The sequence below is a fragment of the Cavia porcellus genome, unplaced genomic scaffold (assembly GCF_034190915.1).
Source record: "Cavia porcellus strain 051 isolate PalLab524CR breed Dunkin Hartley unplaced genomic scaffold, mCavPor4.1 scaffold_38, whole genome shotgun sequence".
Lineage (NCBI taxonomy): Eukaryota > Metazoa > Chordata > Mammalia > Rodentia > Caviidae > Cavia > Cavia porcellus.
In genome coordinates, this window is record NW_026947521.1 from 8,951,431 (window position 1) to 8,968,425 (window position 16,995).

Genomic DNA, 16,995 nt, shown 5'->3' on the forward strand with positions numbered 1-16,995 from the left:
GAAACCTCGGGAACAGCCCAGCGGCGCTGTGCTCTTTCTGCGCAGCCATAAAAATGGGGTGATGTGTGATGCAACTGGGGCTAGGCTCGAGCCTCGCGGGGCCAGGCTGGCGTCACGGCCCACTCGCCTTCTGACCACAGTGCTCTCTGGGTGTCAACGTTGGGCGTATGATTCTTTCAAAATGCTTCTTGTTTGTTCACATTTGCAACCCATAACGAATGCACTCATCCTGGGGAGTGGGCGCATGCCTGTGAGTTTGAGACCAGCTTGGGCTACAAAGTAGCTCAAGGCCAGCCTGAACTGCCCAGCAAAACCCTGTTCAAAAAGACAAAAAACAAAACCAAAAATAAAACATAATAACTTGTAAAGGCACCATGTGTGATCTGGGATTCTGAGGGTTGTATTTATGTATTTTGTTTCGTTTTGTTAAAATAGTTCAAATTCCATGTCAGACCTTGACCTATTATTAGCACCTCCTGAAAAAACTTTTGCTTTTAAAACACTGTTTCAAGCTAGCTGTGGTGGCACACACAGTGACAGCTGGGTCCTTATGGATTGGTGTGGTGACAACACACCCCAGGCACAGGTAACCCCAGGCATGGGACATTCTGAAGGATGATGCTCACTGACTTCACAGAGTAACCCAGGCAGAAGGTGGCCCCTGGGAAGGGAGCCCCAAGGCTTCTGAGGGGTTGCTCTCTTCCTTCGTGGCGTAGGGGGCTGGCCCAGCCTGTGCCTGTTCCCTGTCCTTACCCCAGGGTCACGGTGGGGACAAAGGCTGCCCCTGCCTGCTCCTGTAGCAAGGACTCTGCTGCTGTATGTCGTGCCTGTACTGGGCTCCCCACTGCCTGCTTGGCACCTGGGAGCCGTATGACACCCACAGGGACAGAAGTGGGTTCACCAGGGAGAAAACCAAGGCAAAGCCCCATGTCCATGCAGAAGAGTGTCAATGACAGCTTTTTTATTGCAAAGTCAGTATGCTCAAGGGGAAACGGGAAATAATGAAAGATTTAGTAGTCCTGCTGTTCATATTATTTCAGGGGGCTGGGATTCTGGGTCCCTGTTACCCTGAGTCTGAGCTTAGCCCTGACCTTGCCTCCCCCAACTGGGTCCTCTTGTGGGTACAGGTGTTAGGGAGTCCATCGGGTGCTGGATCTTTTTCATTTCAGGGTTTTTGTTGCTTTTGCCCTTGTTTGGGCCCCATTGTCTTCAAAGGGTGCAGAGTGATATGAGGTGTGATCGAAAATACAGTGACAGCTGTCACCAAGCGTCACCCATATGAAAGCAAGACTTGTAAAAACACGACACCAGCTCCTCGTCCACCTGATTCACCGGATTTGGTGCCATGTGACTTCTGGCCCTTCCCCAAAGTCACAATGACCAGGAAAGGGAGAGGTTTCGAATCCATTCAGGACATGGAGGTAGTCAGGACAGCGCAGCTAAAGACCCTCAGGAAAGAGCACTGCAGAGCTGCTGCAGGAAGCGGCCAGGACAAAGGGACAAGTATGTGCAAAGCCGGGGAGGATTCCGATGTGATTCACAAGAATGTGTCTTTTACTGTAATTAATTTTTAAAACTTAAACTTACATGGTTATTTTCCATCAAACCCCTTAGACCCCAGCCTCTTACTGGGGAGAGTCCCTTGGCAGGCACAGGAGTCGGTCCTGGGTGCAAAGATTGCAATGCTGGCTGCCTGGCTCCCAGGCCAGCTCTGTCCCCTCCCTGCCGGACCGTGCTGTGGATGGACCACAGATGTGTGCTCCTGGGAAACCTGGGTGAAATATCCCAATCACTCCAGTGAAGGTAGACTCGTGGGTGATGCTGGCAAAGAGCAGTCCCTGTGCTACCTGAACTCGTATGGCACAGGTCACACAGCCCATCAGTCATCTCTATGTGGGACAGGACAACCCCAGCCTGGCCTCAATGGTACGGCTCCACAAGAGGGGAGAGAACAGGCTGAATTCAGGTACAGCAGACAAGAGCACCTCTGGTGATGGGGGCAACTTATGCAGGGCACCTCATTGTTCAGGCCTGGGAGTTTTATTTGTTTGTTTGTTTGTTTGTTTTTGAGACAAAGTCTCTCTATGTAGCCTAGGCTGGCCTCAGACACCCAGCGAATCTCCTGCCTCAGCCTCCCAGTGCTGGGATGACAGGAGTGCGCCGTCACACCAGGCACACAGACACAGTTCTGGATGACTCCAATGCAGACTTGTCACAAGCCTTGCGTGAGTGACTTCATGTCACAGAACCTCCAAATGGTCCCCTGCTCTGAGTTCCAACTGTGGCCACCTTCAAAGGCAGGGACAGACAGTGCTGAACACCAGTGTGAGCCACCACGGATCAAGGGCAGGTGTCCCCAGGAACCTGGGGCAAAGGAAGCTGGTTGGCAGCACGGCGGGTCCTTTCCTTAGAGGGACCTTTGTTGATGTCCACCACTGCTGTCAGCCACCACTCAAGTGGCAGCCAGGGCCTGCAATGTCACTGTGATTTGCCCCCAGGGATCAGGCACGACATGGCCTGCAGGCACATACCCAGCTCACATGCAGCCTTACGAACCTTGCTACCTCTCTCTCAGGTTTTTAAAAGGATGGATGGGATGGGATGTAGAGCTGGGTATGCTGTGTAGGCTGTAATCCCAACTGGCTGGGAGGCTGAGACAAGAGGGTCACAAATTCAAACGCAACCTTGGCAATTAATCGACTGAGCAAGAACTTGTTTCAAAATAAAAAATACAGAAAGGGCTGGGGGTGTAGATCAGTGCAAAGGCCCCAGTACTGTACATGAAGAAGGGGCTGGGGAGACCAAACTCTGACAGGAAGACCTCAGGGGACTGCAGGTTGGAATTTAGACCTTCCTGTAGATCTTACTCCAGGCACAATACTGAGGAGTGCCATGTCTTTCAGGGTCACTGAGCCCTGGTCCTGTAAGGCCAAGGTGCCTCTTTCAGTGTGTCTCTGGTCCCCAGCTCAGAGGGGGAGTTGCCTGAGCACTGTCCCTTACCCTAAGGGCAGATCAGGGCACCACTTGGTGGCCTTGCACCTTCATCTCAGGGCTCAAGGTCCATCTCAAGGTTGGGGTGACCAGCACCTGCTCCCCCACTGCCTGTCCAGCTGAGTGAGCTCACCCCACCCTTGCCCAGAGAGGCCACTGGAGAGGGGGTGAGGTGGGGTGGGGTGGTGGGGGAGAAGTTTTTAACCCTTGAAGGGGCGGTGCGGGTGCTCAGTCAACAGGCGATGGGTGAGTGCGGCAGAAGAGGGTGCCCAACTGGGTGTGGGGGCTCCCACTTGTGATCCCAGCCCTCTGGAAGGCTGGGGCAGGGGGATTGAAAGTTTGGACCTAGTCTGGACAATTTAGTGAGACCTTATCTCAAAACTAAAAAAGAACAATTTTAAAAAGGGCAGGGGACATAGTTCAGTGGGAAGGTCCTGGGTTCAATTCCCAGGATCACAAAAACAAAAGAAAGGTAATATCAAAAATAAAAACACTCCCAGGCCCAGAGCTGTTAGTGCGGCCTTGGGTGGATGAGCAATCACCTGCCCACACCCTCCCAGCAAGGAGGGTGCCCCCCTTTCCTTCAGGAGGACCTAAGCCTGAGCAAGGACTGCAAGATGGAAGGGGAGCCCGCTGTCATTAAGATGAGAGCCCCAGAAAGCAGTCTGTTTCCATGGGCCACCCTGCGGCTGAGGATGCAGGCTCAGGGAGGAGAATGGGGAGCTGTATGCAAAAAAGGAGCCCCCTTTTCCTGGCCTCCCCCTATCCAGCCTCCCACCTGCTGTAGGAAGAGGACAGATGGAGGCCTAGCGTGGGACCTGGGGCCACCTGCAACCCCACCAGCCACTCATGGCAGAGCCTCGAAAGGTCTCAGGCCAGTGGAAGGGCCTGTGCAAGGGGAGGGGAGTGAGGGCACCACCCAGCCCAGCCAGTGCGCCCCGTGTCCCTGAGGCCCGGCAGCCTGTGGGCTGGGCTCTGAAGCCCGCGCAGAGCTTGTCAGCCTCCCTTGCATTCCCGCCCAGCTGGTTAGAGGCCAGGAGTGAGGCTGCCCCTCAGGCTGGTCCAGCTAGCCCAGCTGGGCATAGATGTGTCCCCACCGCCACCTCCTGAGGCAGGACACACAGAGCATCCACCTCTCCAGGGTTGGGTCTGGAGGGGACAGCCTAAGCAGTGTCCCTTCTCCAGAGCACATGGACTTTGTCAAGGGGTGAGAGCGAGGCCACCTGCTTCCTGCAGGGGACATCAGAGCTCCGAGTGGTGCTCTGACTCAGGAGCATCGGGGACTACCAATGCTGTCTTCAACCAACAGTAGCTGTTTGTATCCTCAGAGCCCAGAACTGGGAGATTCAAGACCAAGGTGCAGGCAGGGCTGGGTCCCTCAGGGACTCTGGCTCATCTTGCCTGGTATGGCCTGGGCTTCTGGTGTGGCTAGGCATCTTCAGTGTCCCTGGGCTTGGGGCTCAAGAAGTCAGTCTCTACCTGTTCTGCATGACCTCTCTGGGGGCTTCAGCTTTTGCATGACAGCTCTTTCTCCTCATGGTGGTGAATACCTGTCATCCTAGCACTCAGAAGGCTGAGGCAGGAGGATCACTCTGAGCTCAAGGCCAGCCTGGGCTACATAATGGGTTCAAGGGCAGGCTGAACTATATAGTGAGACCCTGCTCAAGACAAAAAGACAAAAAACCCATGATTGTACGGGATCAGGACTCACATCATGACCTCACTTAAGTGGATTATATCTGTAGAGACTCTGTTTTCAAATCAGGCCCTATTCACAAGAGGCTGAGGGGAGTTAGCCTCTTTTCGAGGGGACAAAAGTCAGCCCACAACAGGGAAGACACCGGGCTTTGGTAAGATGGGTCCAGAGCCAGAAACTCTGAGTCTCAGGTGTGAAACTTCTTTCAAGTCCTAAATCTTATTTATTTACTTATTTATCTATTTATTCTTGAGATAGGGTCAGGCTGGCCTCGAACTCACCACAATCCTCCTGCCTCAGTCTCTTGAGTGCTGGGATGGCAGGTGTGAGCTACCATCCCCAGCCATTTCTGAGTTTTATCAAAGGAATTTATACCCTGGTTTGGAAGATAGAAGCCAACGCTGGGTCCCATGAAGCCCACTGAGGCACGAGTATTTCCCCCGAGGTGGAAACCGAGACTTATAGATGATAGTGATTGGCTGAAATCACACCCTCTGAGCTACAGGGACTGGACCTGAATTGTGTTTTCCTAGCTTGTGGATCAGGTTTGTCTACTGTAAGCAATGACATGGGAAGATGGCGGGGTGGGGGTAGTGGCACATACATCATACCTCCCACATCCCCAACTCTGAAGAAGAAAGATGGTTGTCTGCTGTGAACATCTGTTAGGTGAATTCTAAAACATAGATACAGATGGCTGGAAGATAGGGCTGTAGGACTTTCAGCCAAGTAAAAAGAAACCGACCAGGCCAAGTTCCCAGGCTGCACACCCAGTACCCAAGTCAGATATGCCAGGGAGAGGGATGGGGTGGGGTGTAGTCATGGTCCTGCCTCTGAGAATGACAAGGAAACCACTGTGGTTGCTTAGCTAGGCTTTCTCTTCTGTTGTGCAAGCATCACTGTCACAAATTAAAACAGCTTTGATGTCCCTGGGCCGTTCATTTTAGGGGACAACTGTCATTTCCATGGTCTGACAGTGACTGTCACCAGGCGTTGCATGATCGCGTTTGTTGGTTCTGCCTGTAATTTTAGGGTTACTTTCTTTTCGTTTTTCCGGGGTCTCACTATATAATGCAAGCTGACCTTGAATGCATGGTGATCCTCCTGTCTGTCTCCAAAGTGCTGGGATTATAGGCATGTGTCACCACTCTGGCTTTTGAAAGCAGCTTCATTTTATTTTTGTCTGAGACAAGGTCTCACTAATGCAGTTCCGGCTGGCCTTGAACTCACTCTGTAACCCAGGCTGGCCTTGAACACGCAGTGATCCTCCTGCCTCAGCCTTCCAAGTGCTGGAATTACGGGCGTGCAGTACCATGCCCAGAAGAGGTTATTTCAATGGTCGTGTAAGTGGCTTTTTTTTTTCTTTACAGAGAGTGTTTTGCAGCCCACATTATGGACATCTCCAGTGAAAGTATTAATGTTAAATAAATAGGGAGGCGACCCATTGCCCTATCCTTCCACCGCTCCTGGTGCCAGCACTCACTGGCACCTACTCTGTCACCAGCAGATGTGTCAGTCACCACGTGGCGTCACCTCTACCCTAACAAGCTCGAACACGGAGAGCCAACAACCGGAGCAAGAGGCATCCCAGAGTCTTAAAACGAAGGATGGAGAACCAGGCTGTAGGAAGGCGCGGTAGGTGTGCGGGTAAGGTGTCTGTTCTGCGCATGTGCAGCAGAGCAGATGCCGCCCACCTGCCACGCCCACACCAAGCCACGCCCATCGCCTCGGTCTTCCGGCGACCACTTCCAGGCATCCACCTCCTTTAGGTGGGCGAAGCCAAGACTCCTGTTGCGGACGGGGAGCCTGCTTGGTGGCCGCCCTTCAAGGGATTGAATCGCGCCCGAGACTCAGGAATGTCACACCCACCGAGACGCCTCCTCTGCCGAGGGAAGGCCAGCTGGGCCCTCTGTTTTTGCTCCCTAGCCAGGCGCTGAACCAGGACTGTGAGTGCCCCCCCCCCGTTGCCCCCCAGGATTTTCAGGAGGAGGGAGGCGACCAGGGTGACTCCGCGTTAGGTGGATGGGTGGGTCCCTCGCCTCGGGTTTCAGTTCCCCCTCGTCTCAGGGGAGGGGACATCAGTCGCAGTTCTGAGCTCCCTTGTGCAATGCTGGCCCAGGACAATGCGATCCTCCTTGTAATCACCAGGCAGGTATTGCTTGTTTTCTCTTCCAGAGAGGTTGAGTAACTTGCTCGATGCCACACAGCCTGGAAGTAGAGATGCCCCTGGGCTCTGCCTGGGAGGGCTTGGTGTCTGGGAGACCTGCCACCTGGGACTGTAGACTGTGCCACTTCACCTAGTCCCGTAGTCCCTGGAAGCCCTGGGGCACTGGGGTCAGAGGTTATAGAGCAGCAGGGCACAGGGGTGTGGCCCTTAAAGAACCCCAACACATCTACAGAGCTGAGGCTAGTCAGGGAAGACAAGGTGGGCACCAGAAGGGCATCTGTGACCGGGGCCCACGGGGACCCTAGGTAGAGGAGAGGCCAGGAAGACAGCAGGGACCCATGCCCAAGGGCTCAAGATGTCACCCACTTCCCAGCGGATGTGTCTGTCACCTGGCACTTCCTTGGGGAGCTCCAAGCCGAGGGGGGCATCAGGGAGGCTCTGTAGGGATCTGCCAGTTGCCAAGCAGCACAGGGTGCACTTGTCCCAGGTCCATGGAAGTCGACCCCAGACTTGGTGACCCTAAGGCCCAAGATCAAGAGCAGGACCCCAGCAGGCCTGTCTATCTGTCCGATGCAGAAAGCTGTATGTCCACATGGCTGGAGGTAGAAGGTGAGCCAGTCAGGCAATAAAGAAGCCTCTTTTCAAACATTTTTTTTTCTGTAATAGAGATTGAATGTGGAGTCTTTGCACTCAGCTACAGCCCCAGCCCTTTTCCTTTTCTTTCTTTGACACAGATTCTTGTTGAATCACTAAATCGCCCAGGCGAGGCTGGAACTTGCAATCCTCCTGCTTCAGCCTTCCAGAGAGCTGGGATCACGGGGGTGCACCATCACATTCTTCTATACAGGCCTTCATCCCATCAGTAACAGAGGAGGCCTCTTAGCCTGATTCCCTTTAAAGGGCTCCCTCTTAACAGCACCCAAGCAGCACCCTCCCCCCCAAATTCAGAGGGGCCCCATTTGAATCCCAACAGGGCTGCTGGAGTTGGCAGGTGAACCCCAAATCCCTGTGCTGGGAACTGAATTTCCTACGTGAGGGTACCGAGGGTTGAAGAAGTGACTGGAGCTGGGGTTCTGCCCTTAAGAGGGATCGATGCTAGCACTGGGGGGTGGGGGGGCTTCCTTGCAGAACTGGCTGCTGATAACGGACAAGTTCGGCCCCTTTCTCTTGCACTTGCACATTCTGCTGCCCTCGCACACGGGACAGTGGAGCTGGAAGCCCTCACCAGAGGTGGACACCTCATTCTCGGGCTCCCAGCCTTGGGAATCAAGCCACCTCTACCCTTTTATCACTTGCACAGGGTCAGGTATCTGGTTAGAGGACCATAGGTGCGCTAAGACAGTGGTCCATCCCATTTTGTCTTTATTTATTTTTGAGACAGGGTCTTGCTGTGTAGTGTAGGCTGGCCTTCAACTCAGTGTGTAGCCCAGGCTGGCCTCAGACTCCCAAGTGCTGGGATTACAGGCCCCACCATGCCTGGTTTAATTCACTATTGTATCCAGGCTGGTTCAAATTCACAGTGATTCTCTTGCCTTAGCCTCCCAAGTGCTAGGATGACAGGCAGGCTTGGTCTGCTTAGTCTTCATCTGTTTAGGCTGCTTTAACGAGATACCATAAATGGGGTGTCCGTAAACATCAGCAGCTTTTTCTTGGAGTGCAGGTGGGTCAAGGTGGCAACACTTTTGGTGTCAGCTGTGGCCTCTCTTCTTGGTTCTAAAGACCTCACCTTCATTGCATCAAGGATTATGGTTTAACATGATCGGATCAAGGATTAGGGTTCAACATAAGAACTTGGGGCACACTGGGGGCTGAGCTCAGAGGGTGGGGTATGGCCAGCTGAGGCCATTTTGGGGTGTTGGGGTGAGTATCCCAAGATCTGGCCAACACATGCAACTTTTTGTCTCTCCAGCAGTGGGGACCCCGCTACTGGCCCCCTTGTCCTGCTCTTCTCTATCCCAATTCCGTAAGGAGCCTGTCCCTTAGCCTAGAAGGCAATTGCAGGGGTCTCGGGGAGCTGCTTCACAGTACCCCCCTCCAGACCAGACCCTAGGGACCAAGGTTGCTCTGATTCTGCAGCTTGGGGTGCAGTTAGGATGAGGAAGTGTAGTGTAGGGAGATGATGTCTCTAGCCTGGCCCTCGGGTGACCATCACATTTCCTCTGGAAGTTCAGAAGGTGGCCTAGTAACCCGATTCCCAGGGTTTTCACAGCTGGACACTGAGTGTGTGGGTGTCGGAGTGGCTGCCTGGGTCCAGCACAAGTCAGCTGTCCCTGCCAGGTACTGTATGAGCCCTGGGCCTGGGTCAGCCCACTCTTACAGCCAGGTGTGTGCCCAGGACTTCCGGCTGGGTGTCTACACTGACGGCACAGCTGTGCATCACCATACCTGGTGTAAATGCTCCTTCCTCCATGAGAAATTAAGGCCACATCATTTCCTGGCTTCAAAGGACCTCAGAGAGACGTGTGCCTAAGTCCCCTGGCTAGGGGGAACCAGCAGCAGCATCTTGGGGACAGAGAGTCCTTCCCCTGATGGCCAGCACCCTGCACTCTCCAGGCCCCATCTTGTTCTTAGTGGGGAACACCCAGCTGTCTGAACCGCTGTCCCTTGGTGCCCTGGCTCAGCCCCAAGTCCCACCTGGAGTGGGTGTCAGATGGGTACGGGCTGCTGCATGTCGCCAAGAGCTCTCTGGGATGCGTGGCTGCATGATCAGCTGGCCTGGATACACTGGGAGGACAAGGAGGTCCAGTCAGCCCAGGAAAACAGAAGAGAAGGACCCTGAGACTGGACAGGGAGCCCCAGGAACCCCTATTGCTCTGAGTCCTGAGTAGCAACCTGCAAGAGTCAGAAGCAATGGACCTCACACACAGTGCACCCCTCGTGCAGGGGTCTTGGGGAGCTGCTTCACAGGGGTCCTGAGCACCGTCCTTGGGTCTGCCCTTCCCAGCACTGAAAGGGGACACAGGTACCATACTGGATCCCCAGGATGGCCTCTTGGCACCAGGTAGCCAGTACAGCACTGGGCTCTGGCCCCACCCTGCCCCGAGGTGGAAGCTGGGTCACTGTGCAGGGCTGTTTGGGCTCCAAAGAGCCATGCTGTGCCCTGCCTTGGAGGTGTTGACGGTGTGGCTGAGAAATCTAGGTCAGCAGTGGGCAAGGCCCTGCAGGTGGCAGCTGTGCCAGCAGAGCTGGGGATAGAGAAGCCACCTGATGACACATCCCACTTCCGGGCCCTCCCACAGCCCTAGGCCCCAAGGCAGCTTGTGGGGGAGTCGGAGCTTAGGAGTCCTGGGCTGTGGCTGTGTGACTCTGGGTTGTCACCTGCTCCTCAGCTCCTCCACCTTTGACTTCAGGCAAGGTGGGGGATCCAGACATCAGCTTCTTGGTCAAAGCTGCCCGCTCCCGCGCCCCACAGCCTCCCATGCCTTGAGCCCTCTGAGGGCCTCTATCTTCGGTGGGAACCCCCCAAAAGCCATAATGTGTACATTTAGCAGGGCTCAGCAAAGGAGGGGATGGGGCTGTGTTTGCTGAGTTCAGGAATAAATGAAAGAGGATGCCCTTGCCCATTTCCCTCACCTTTGCTAGATTAGACCCAGATCCTTTGGGATCACTGCCAGGGGCAAGGCTGACAGCCAGGTGTGGTGACGCACATCTGTCATCTCAGCAACACTCAGGAGGCTGAGGCAGGAGGAGTGCCTTGAGTTCAAAGCCAGCGTGGCCTACACAGTGAGTTCAAGGTTAGGCTGAACTAACTACATACCGAGACCCTGTCCCAAGAAAGAAAAGAAGGTGCCAGGGATTTAGCTCAGTGGCTCATGTGCTTGCCTGGTAAATGTGAGGTCCCTGGTACAAAAAAACAAACCGAGACTGAAGGGGCATCCCACCCTCAGCTGATGCTACCTGCACCCCAGCTCTGGGAGGCTCGCTTTTGCTGCAGTTCCCTGGGCGACCGAGCTGGGCGTCCTGCCTGCAGCCTCATCTTGCCTGGTCACTGCGGGGCCCTAAGCCCCTGGGCCGGAAGTCAGCGACCACCCAGAGCCACGGAGCTGCACCCGGACGCCGTCGGCCAGGCCAAGGGACCTGATTTTGCCCAGGCTGCAAGGCCAGCTCCTCCCTGGGAACAGAAAGGGGAGAGCGAGAGGGTCACCAGGTCGGGTGTCGTCATCTCATTTCAAAGAGGGGATGACCGCAGGTCAGAGGGCAGCCCTTCCATAGCCTCGCCGTCAGGACAGAACCCAGGTCCCACCCGGAGCGCAGAGAGCACTGGAGGCCGCCGGAGCAGCGTAGAGACTGCCCCCAAAGCCCTGCCCCTGCCCCTACCCGTCACCCTCCGCACCTGGCCCCTCCCTGCCCGGAAGCCAGGGACCAGCTGGGACCCACCTGGGCCGGCTTCCCGCGGCCGCCGCTCCCGCTGCTGTGTTCGCCTGTCCTCTGCCGGCAAGGTGTGGAAGCGCAGGGCAATCTCCGCCCACTGCTCTCCTCGCTGCTTGAAAGCTGGGCACGGGCGCGCGGACTGGTAACTAAAACATGTCCCGGCCTCTTACTTCGGTAAGTTCACCCTTCTAACGCCTGGAAGGCCGGGTTCAAGTGCAGAAGTCAGCTCCTGCACCGCAATTGGTAAGGCGGAGGAGCCTGTCTGCGCCCCCTCCCCGCACCATGCGTGAGGACGCAGGCAGGCGTGGCCACGGGTGTGTGCACACGCCACACTGCATGCATACGCTAGTGCACACGCATGTCCAAAATACTCCGCTGCACACATACACCTGTTCATACATGTGTGCCGTCCTGTACCCTCACAGTGGCCTCAGGGACACGCACGCTGGGAAGAGCAGTGGGGGACCCAGAAGTGGGGTCGGGCGCATGCCGGTAATTCCAGCACTGGGGAGGCTGAGGCCGGAAGACTGCCAAGAGTTTGAGACCCACTCGGGCTGCACAGTGAGTTCGAGACGGCCTGCACTACATAGTGATACCCTGTATCAAAAAAAAAAAAAAAAAAAAAAAAAAGAAAAGAAAAGAAAAGAAAAGAAAAAAAAGAAAAAGACGCATTCTGCTTTCAGCGACGCTGAGATGAGCGGCTTCTATCGCTGTCAGGGCTCAGATTGCGAGGCTCTGGCGGGTCCGCTGCACTCAGCCTCAGCGGCTGCAGGCCTCAGTCTCCACAGTGTGAAATCTTCCAGCCTGGAGTGGCGAGGACGGCTTTCCTGGGCTTAGATCTTTCATTCCTTTCCACCGGGACCTGCAGCTTCCCGCACTAAGGTCTCACCCTTCTTTCCTGAGCGCTTTTGTATCTGTCCTCTCCTTTGGGTATCAAAGGCCCCATGAAAGTGGCCTGCGCCACTACGAACCATGTTCCGCAGAGCCAAAGCTCTGGGGTTCATCGGGGTTTGAAACCTCAGCCCCTAAGTGGCAGTGCTGGGAGCTGAACCCTCGCCCCTCCCCAAGCCCCACCTTGGCCCCAACTCCTTCCCTCTGCTGGGCTCTGTCTCGGAAGCTCAGGCCCTCAGCAGACACCGTGGAGGGTGAGGGTGACCGTGACGCCTGTGTGGCAGGCGCTGCAGAAAGTTCACCTGCCCCCCTACCCTCAGAGCCCCCCAGAGGAGCCTTGTTGACCCTACAAAAGCACACGCTGGGTCTGGGGGCCCTGCCCAGCTGGGAGAGAGGAGGCGAGGTCCCATGGTGGAGGCAGAGTGGAGAAGAGCAAGTCCAGGGTCATGACCATCAAGTGTCATGACCACTTGTGATCAGGGTCACAGTGATGCTGCTGCTGGGCACCGTCCCACAGAAAGGCACTTCAATGACACTGTGTCCTCAACTGCCTCAGTCACGGATCTGACACCATGCAACTTCTGGCTCTTCCCGAAAGTCACAGTGACCAGGAAAGGGAGACATTTTGAATCCATTCAGGACATGGAGGCAGCCAGGACAGCACAGCAAAAGACGCTCAGGAAAGAGGACTCCGGACAGTGGGATGAGTATCTGCAAAGCCGGGGAGGATTTTGGGGGACTCCTGGCACTGTGTCTTTACTGGGATATATTTTAATTTAAATGCTGACTGTGAATTGTGACTGCACCTCATAGAGCACAGCATAGGTGGACGGGTCACCTGTCCAGGGAGCAGTGGCAGTGCCTTGACGTGCCCGCCTTTCCCAGCGGGCTCCCATCTCCCAAGCCCCATGCCCAGGGCTCCTGTCCATGTCTCGAGTGTCCAACACTCACATGCCAGCTACAGTGAAGCAGGTGGGTAACACAAGGTTAGAGGGCAACCGAGTAAAAGAGGGACCCAGGCTCAGCCTCCCATTGTTTCCCTGGCCAGGAAGGAGGAATGGAAACTCTCTGGGGCAAGAGATTTGGCCAGACTGTCTGGGTGAACACACCTGGCTCTGCCCCTCCCTTGACCCTTAGTACTGAGGAAAAAAGATTAAATAAGGAAAGAAGTGACCACTGTGCCCTTGGACTGCCAGGGAGGTCAGGGCTTCTGGGATGTCCCCGGCCCAGCTGCTGGGGGCAGGTTAACTAACCCCTCTGGGCTCGCAGCTAGGGCTGACAGGACCAGCAGGGCCTTTGTCCCCTTGTCATGCTCGGGGCCACCCATGCAGGTTATTTTAGCTGGGAGTTTGTTTGGTCCCCAGTGGCTACACTGGGCAGGGGTTGTTGAGAAAAAAGCAGGTCCCACCCAGGGGGCTCAGAAAGTCTCTCTCGCACCTGGTCCCCCAAGCCAGGTAGGCCGGCAAGATGGGGCAGGATTTTCCACCCCTCACCCCCAAGGCTGCCCACCCTGAACCCTGGTTGTATCAGCCAGCTGCACCCCATGATGCTGCAGAAGTACCGTCCTCCTCAGCAAGCCAAGGGTCCTGGCACTCCCCTTTCTTTCTTTCTTTTTTTTTTTATTTAAAGAAAGAAAAAAATATAAAATGGGCAGAAATAGTACATACTTTCAAAGAAAAGAAATAAACAGTAATAAATCACTAGTTGATGTATACATATTATCCCCCCACAAATAGTTGTTCAAGATGCACAAGTGGAACATATAAATGGGAATTCAACCAGGGAGACTGCAAACAGTTCTGTTTAACTATCCCACAAAAACTAAGTATTATGGCTAACATACACTTAGACATGTATGCATCTATCCATATCTTCATTTATGATGAGACCTAACTAAACTTACTAGATTAAAATCCTTCTGAACAAAGATTAATAATATTGCTGAATTTCACATCATAACACTCTGGAATCAGCACTGGGTACTGCAGTGCCCCTTTCTTTCCTTCAAAGTATTTGTTTATTTCATCATGTGTTATCAGATCAGTACTCATAAACTGTTTATAGGTTTTATGCAAGCATGAGTCTTAACATGTATTTCTATCCTTTCTGTATTAGAGGGAAAAACAGAACAAAGCAGGACAGAACTAAACATATTTCTATAGACACATAAAACTAAAGACATATGAATCTGCTGTATAAGGAGTTCTACCAGGGTCACTGTGCGGTTTCTTGTTATCATCAACAGAATTGGCTATATCATCAGATAAAGTATAATTGAACATATCAGTACATAACAGGATAACAGAAATACAACTTTGTAGATAGTGTAGAGCTACAAAAACAGGTAATAATCAAATCAGAATGGATATTTTAGTGAGTCATTGTCATTTTCAGTATAGTGTCTATACCCCTCAACTTGATACCACCAACCTTACAGTTTTGAATAAAATCTGTCAATGATAAGCAGCAATCAAACAAGTCAGATTTAACTAAGATCAGTCATGATACAACAAGTATAAGTCATACAGGGATCCTGATTGAGTTAAAGGAAATTAAAATGACCACTGTGCTATGTCCTGATATCTTTGGGACAGCTGTCTGTGCCCCTCAGATCCAGTGCTTGTATACAAACTAGGATGGAACAAGTTCCAACCAGGCAGAGTGGTGTGAGTAATAGAGATTTTAATTCCTGATACACTATTAGCTATATCTTCTGCTGTTTTTTGTTGAGGACTATTCCTCCCCATTATTCCCCCAGAATGAACTGTGTATTTTTGAGTCTCCCCAACACTCACAGTTTTGTATTGGGGGGGGCAACCTGCTATTTACCTAAGTGTTTCTGAACTTTCTCACTCCTGGGCTGGATTTCTAGTTATATTTCTTCATTTATTAAAGCCTGTCTGTTCAACCTATCCATAAGTACTGGTCTAGTTACCCCTATTACTCTCTGGTTCCCTATCACATCGAGTTCCGTTTTCTCATGTTTGATTTTGGTCCATATAACCTTCTTTAGGCTAATTATATTTCCTATAAGGAGCCTCTGGGGGACCCTATCTCTTGATCCACTCTGCCTGCAATTCTCTCTTTTCCCCCTTAAGTTAGTGTATCTAGGCCATCTATATTAGAAATTATATCCAACCTGGGCTGGGGATTTAGCTCAGTGGCATAAGCGCCTGCCTTGCAAGCATGTGGTCGTGAGTTTGATCCCCTGTCCCAATTAAAAAAAAAAAAAGAAATTATATCCAACTTTCTTTGCCTTATTTCTGTTGAGCTCTTTTTCTGTCATTAGTTGTCGGCTTGTTTTCTTCATTGCACTTTCTGCTCCATTCATTGTGGCCTCTCTGCCACTGTTTTTGGAATCCTGGTACTTGTCTCTTTTAGAATGTCCTGCAGTATTCTCTGTAGAGTTGGATTGGTGGTTGCAAATTCCCCCAGTTACTCTTTACTGTAGAGGCACCTTGTTTCTCCATTAATTTCTAGGGAAAGTTGTGCAGGATATATCAATCTTGGTTGGAGGTTATTGTCTTTCAAAGCTTGAATTATTTTGCCCCACTCTCTTTGAGATTTGATGGTTTGTGTCGAGAAGTCTGCTGTAATTCTGATGGGAATTCCCTTGTAAGTGATCTGTTTCTTGTCTCTGATGGCTTTTAGTATTCTGTTCTTATATTGGATTTCTGGAATTTTGATTATTATATGCCTGCATGTAGTTCTGTTTGGATTGTAGGTGGCTGGGGTCCTGTATGCCTCATACATCTGAGTATCTTTACCTTTTCCTATGTTTGGGAAGTTCTCCTTGATTATTTTTGTGAATAGCCTTTGCAGTGCATTTGTTTGTATCCCTGCTTCTTCCTTTACATTCTTAATTCTTAAGTTATAGGTCTTCTTATCATCTTTTAGCCTTTGTATTGTTACAGCTTATTTCCTTGTTATTTTTAAGAAGTTTTTCCTTTCATGCTCCCACATTACAAACCTGCCCTCTAGTTCAGATAATCTATCCTTAGTTTCTTTCAAGCTATTATGCCAGCTTTCAATAGAGTTTTTAGTTTCCTGGTAATCTCTTTGAACCTGCTTCATGTATTCTATGTTTTCTCTATTTTCTCCATCAAACAATTCTCCCCCTTTTTTTTGTTCTTCCATTCTACCATCTGTTTTTTCTTGGGGGGTGCTTAGCATTTCTTTAACTATTCTACTTATATCTTGCTTTACTTGGTTAAATACTTCACTTTTGAACTCGTCTATGAGGTCCCTCAGATATTGCTTTATGTCTATTAGTGCCGTGTCTGATATTGCATGGTTTCTGTCCTCATTCTCCTTTGCATTTACCTTTTCTGGATCAATGTTCTCAAGATTGGGGACCGAGGGCCCTTTCTTGCTGCCTCCTCTTCTCATATTTTTGTTCCTTTCATAAAGGCATATATAGAAGGCCCAGTTTCTTTCTTTGTTGGTTTCAGTTTGTCTGCGGAATGCTGACTAGGTTCCCACCCACTGAAGTGTACTAGGAGGTACAGATCCCACAGCCTATCCTGGGCCTGCCCCTCCAGGTCAACCTACAGAAGGCTTCACTGCAATAGGTTGCACTGCCAGGCACAGGAACTTGGTTTGGGCTAGCCTACTGGGCCTCAGTCTGTGGCGTCACCCAGGTCAAGCACTCCCCACCAGTCCCACTTGAGAGCGGAATATGTGACTGAAGTCACTGCAGTGCCCTGTTCTGGCCAGTCTGCCTGGTCTCAGAATGTCCTCTGTTGGAGTCTCTTTGTCTATGGGAGGGTGCCCATTCCTCTCACCCACCGCAGGTGGATGCAGGGCTCCCCTCCAGCTCTGCTCCCAATTCGATTCACCGATTCCTGCTCTCAGAGTGTTTGCATCTCTGGTGAGTTGC

General features: G+C 52.3%; 2 long non-coding RNA genes across 12 annotated transcripts in view; one reads left to right on the plus strand and one right to left on the minus strand.

Moving 5' to 3' along the window:
- Positions 1 to 944: 944 nt before the first annotated feature.
- Positions 945 to 11,839, minus strand: LOC134474811 (uncharacterized). Its single transcript, XR_010045671.1, has 2 exons — positions 11,232 to 11,839; positions 945 to 10,965 (listed from the first exon to the last, which is right to left on the minus strand). It is a non-coding gene; the product is annotated as an uncharacterized LOC134474811 (long non-coding RNA).
- Positions 6,381 to 16,995, plus strand: part of LOC134474810 (uncharacterized) — a 39,735-nt gene continuing 29,120 nt past the window's right edge. For 4 of the 11 annotated variants that reach the window (XR_010045668.1, XR_010045666.1, XR_010045663.1 and 1 more), the window contains exon 1: positions 6,381 to 6,633. This is a non-coding gene — a long non-coding RNA (uncharacterized LOC134474810). The remainder of the gene's footprint in view (positions 6,634 to 16,995) is intronic. The other 7 variants (XR_010045662.1, XR_010045670.1, XR_010045660.1 and 4 more) reach the window with 4 other exon arrangements.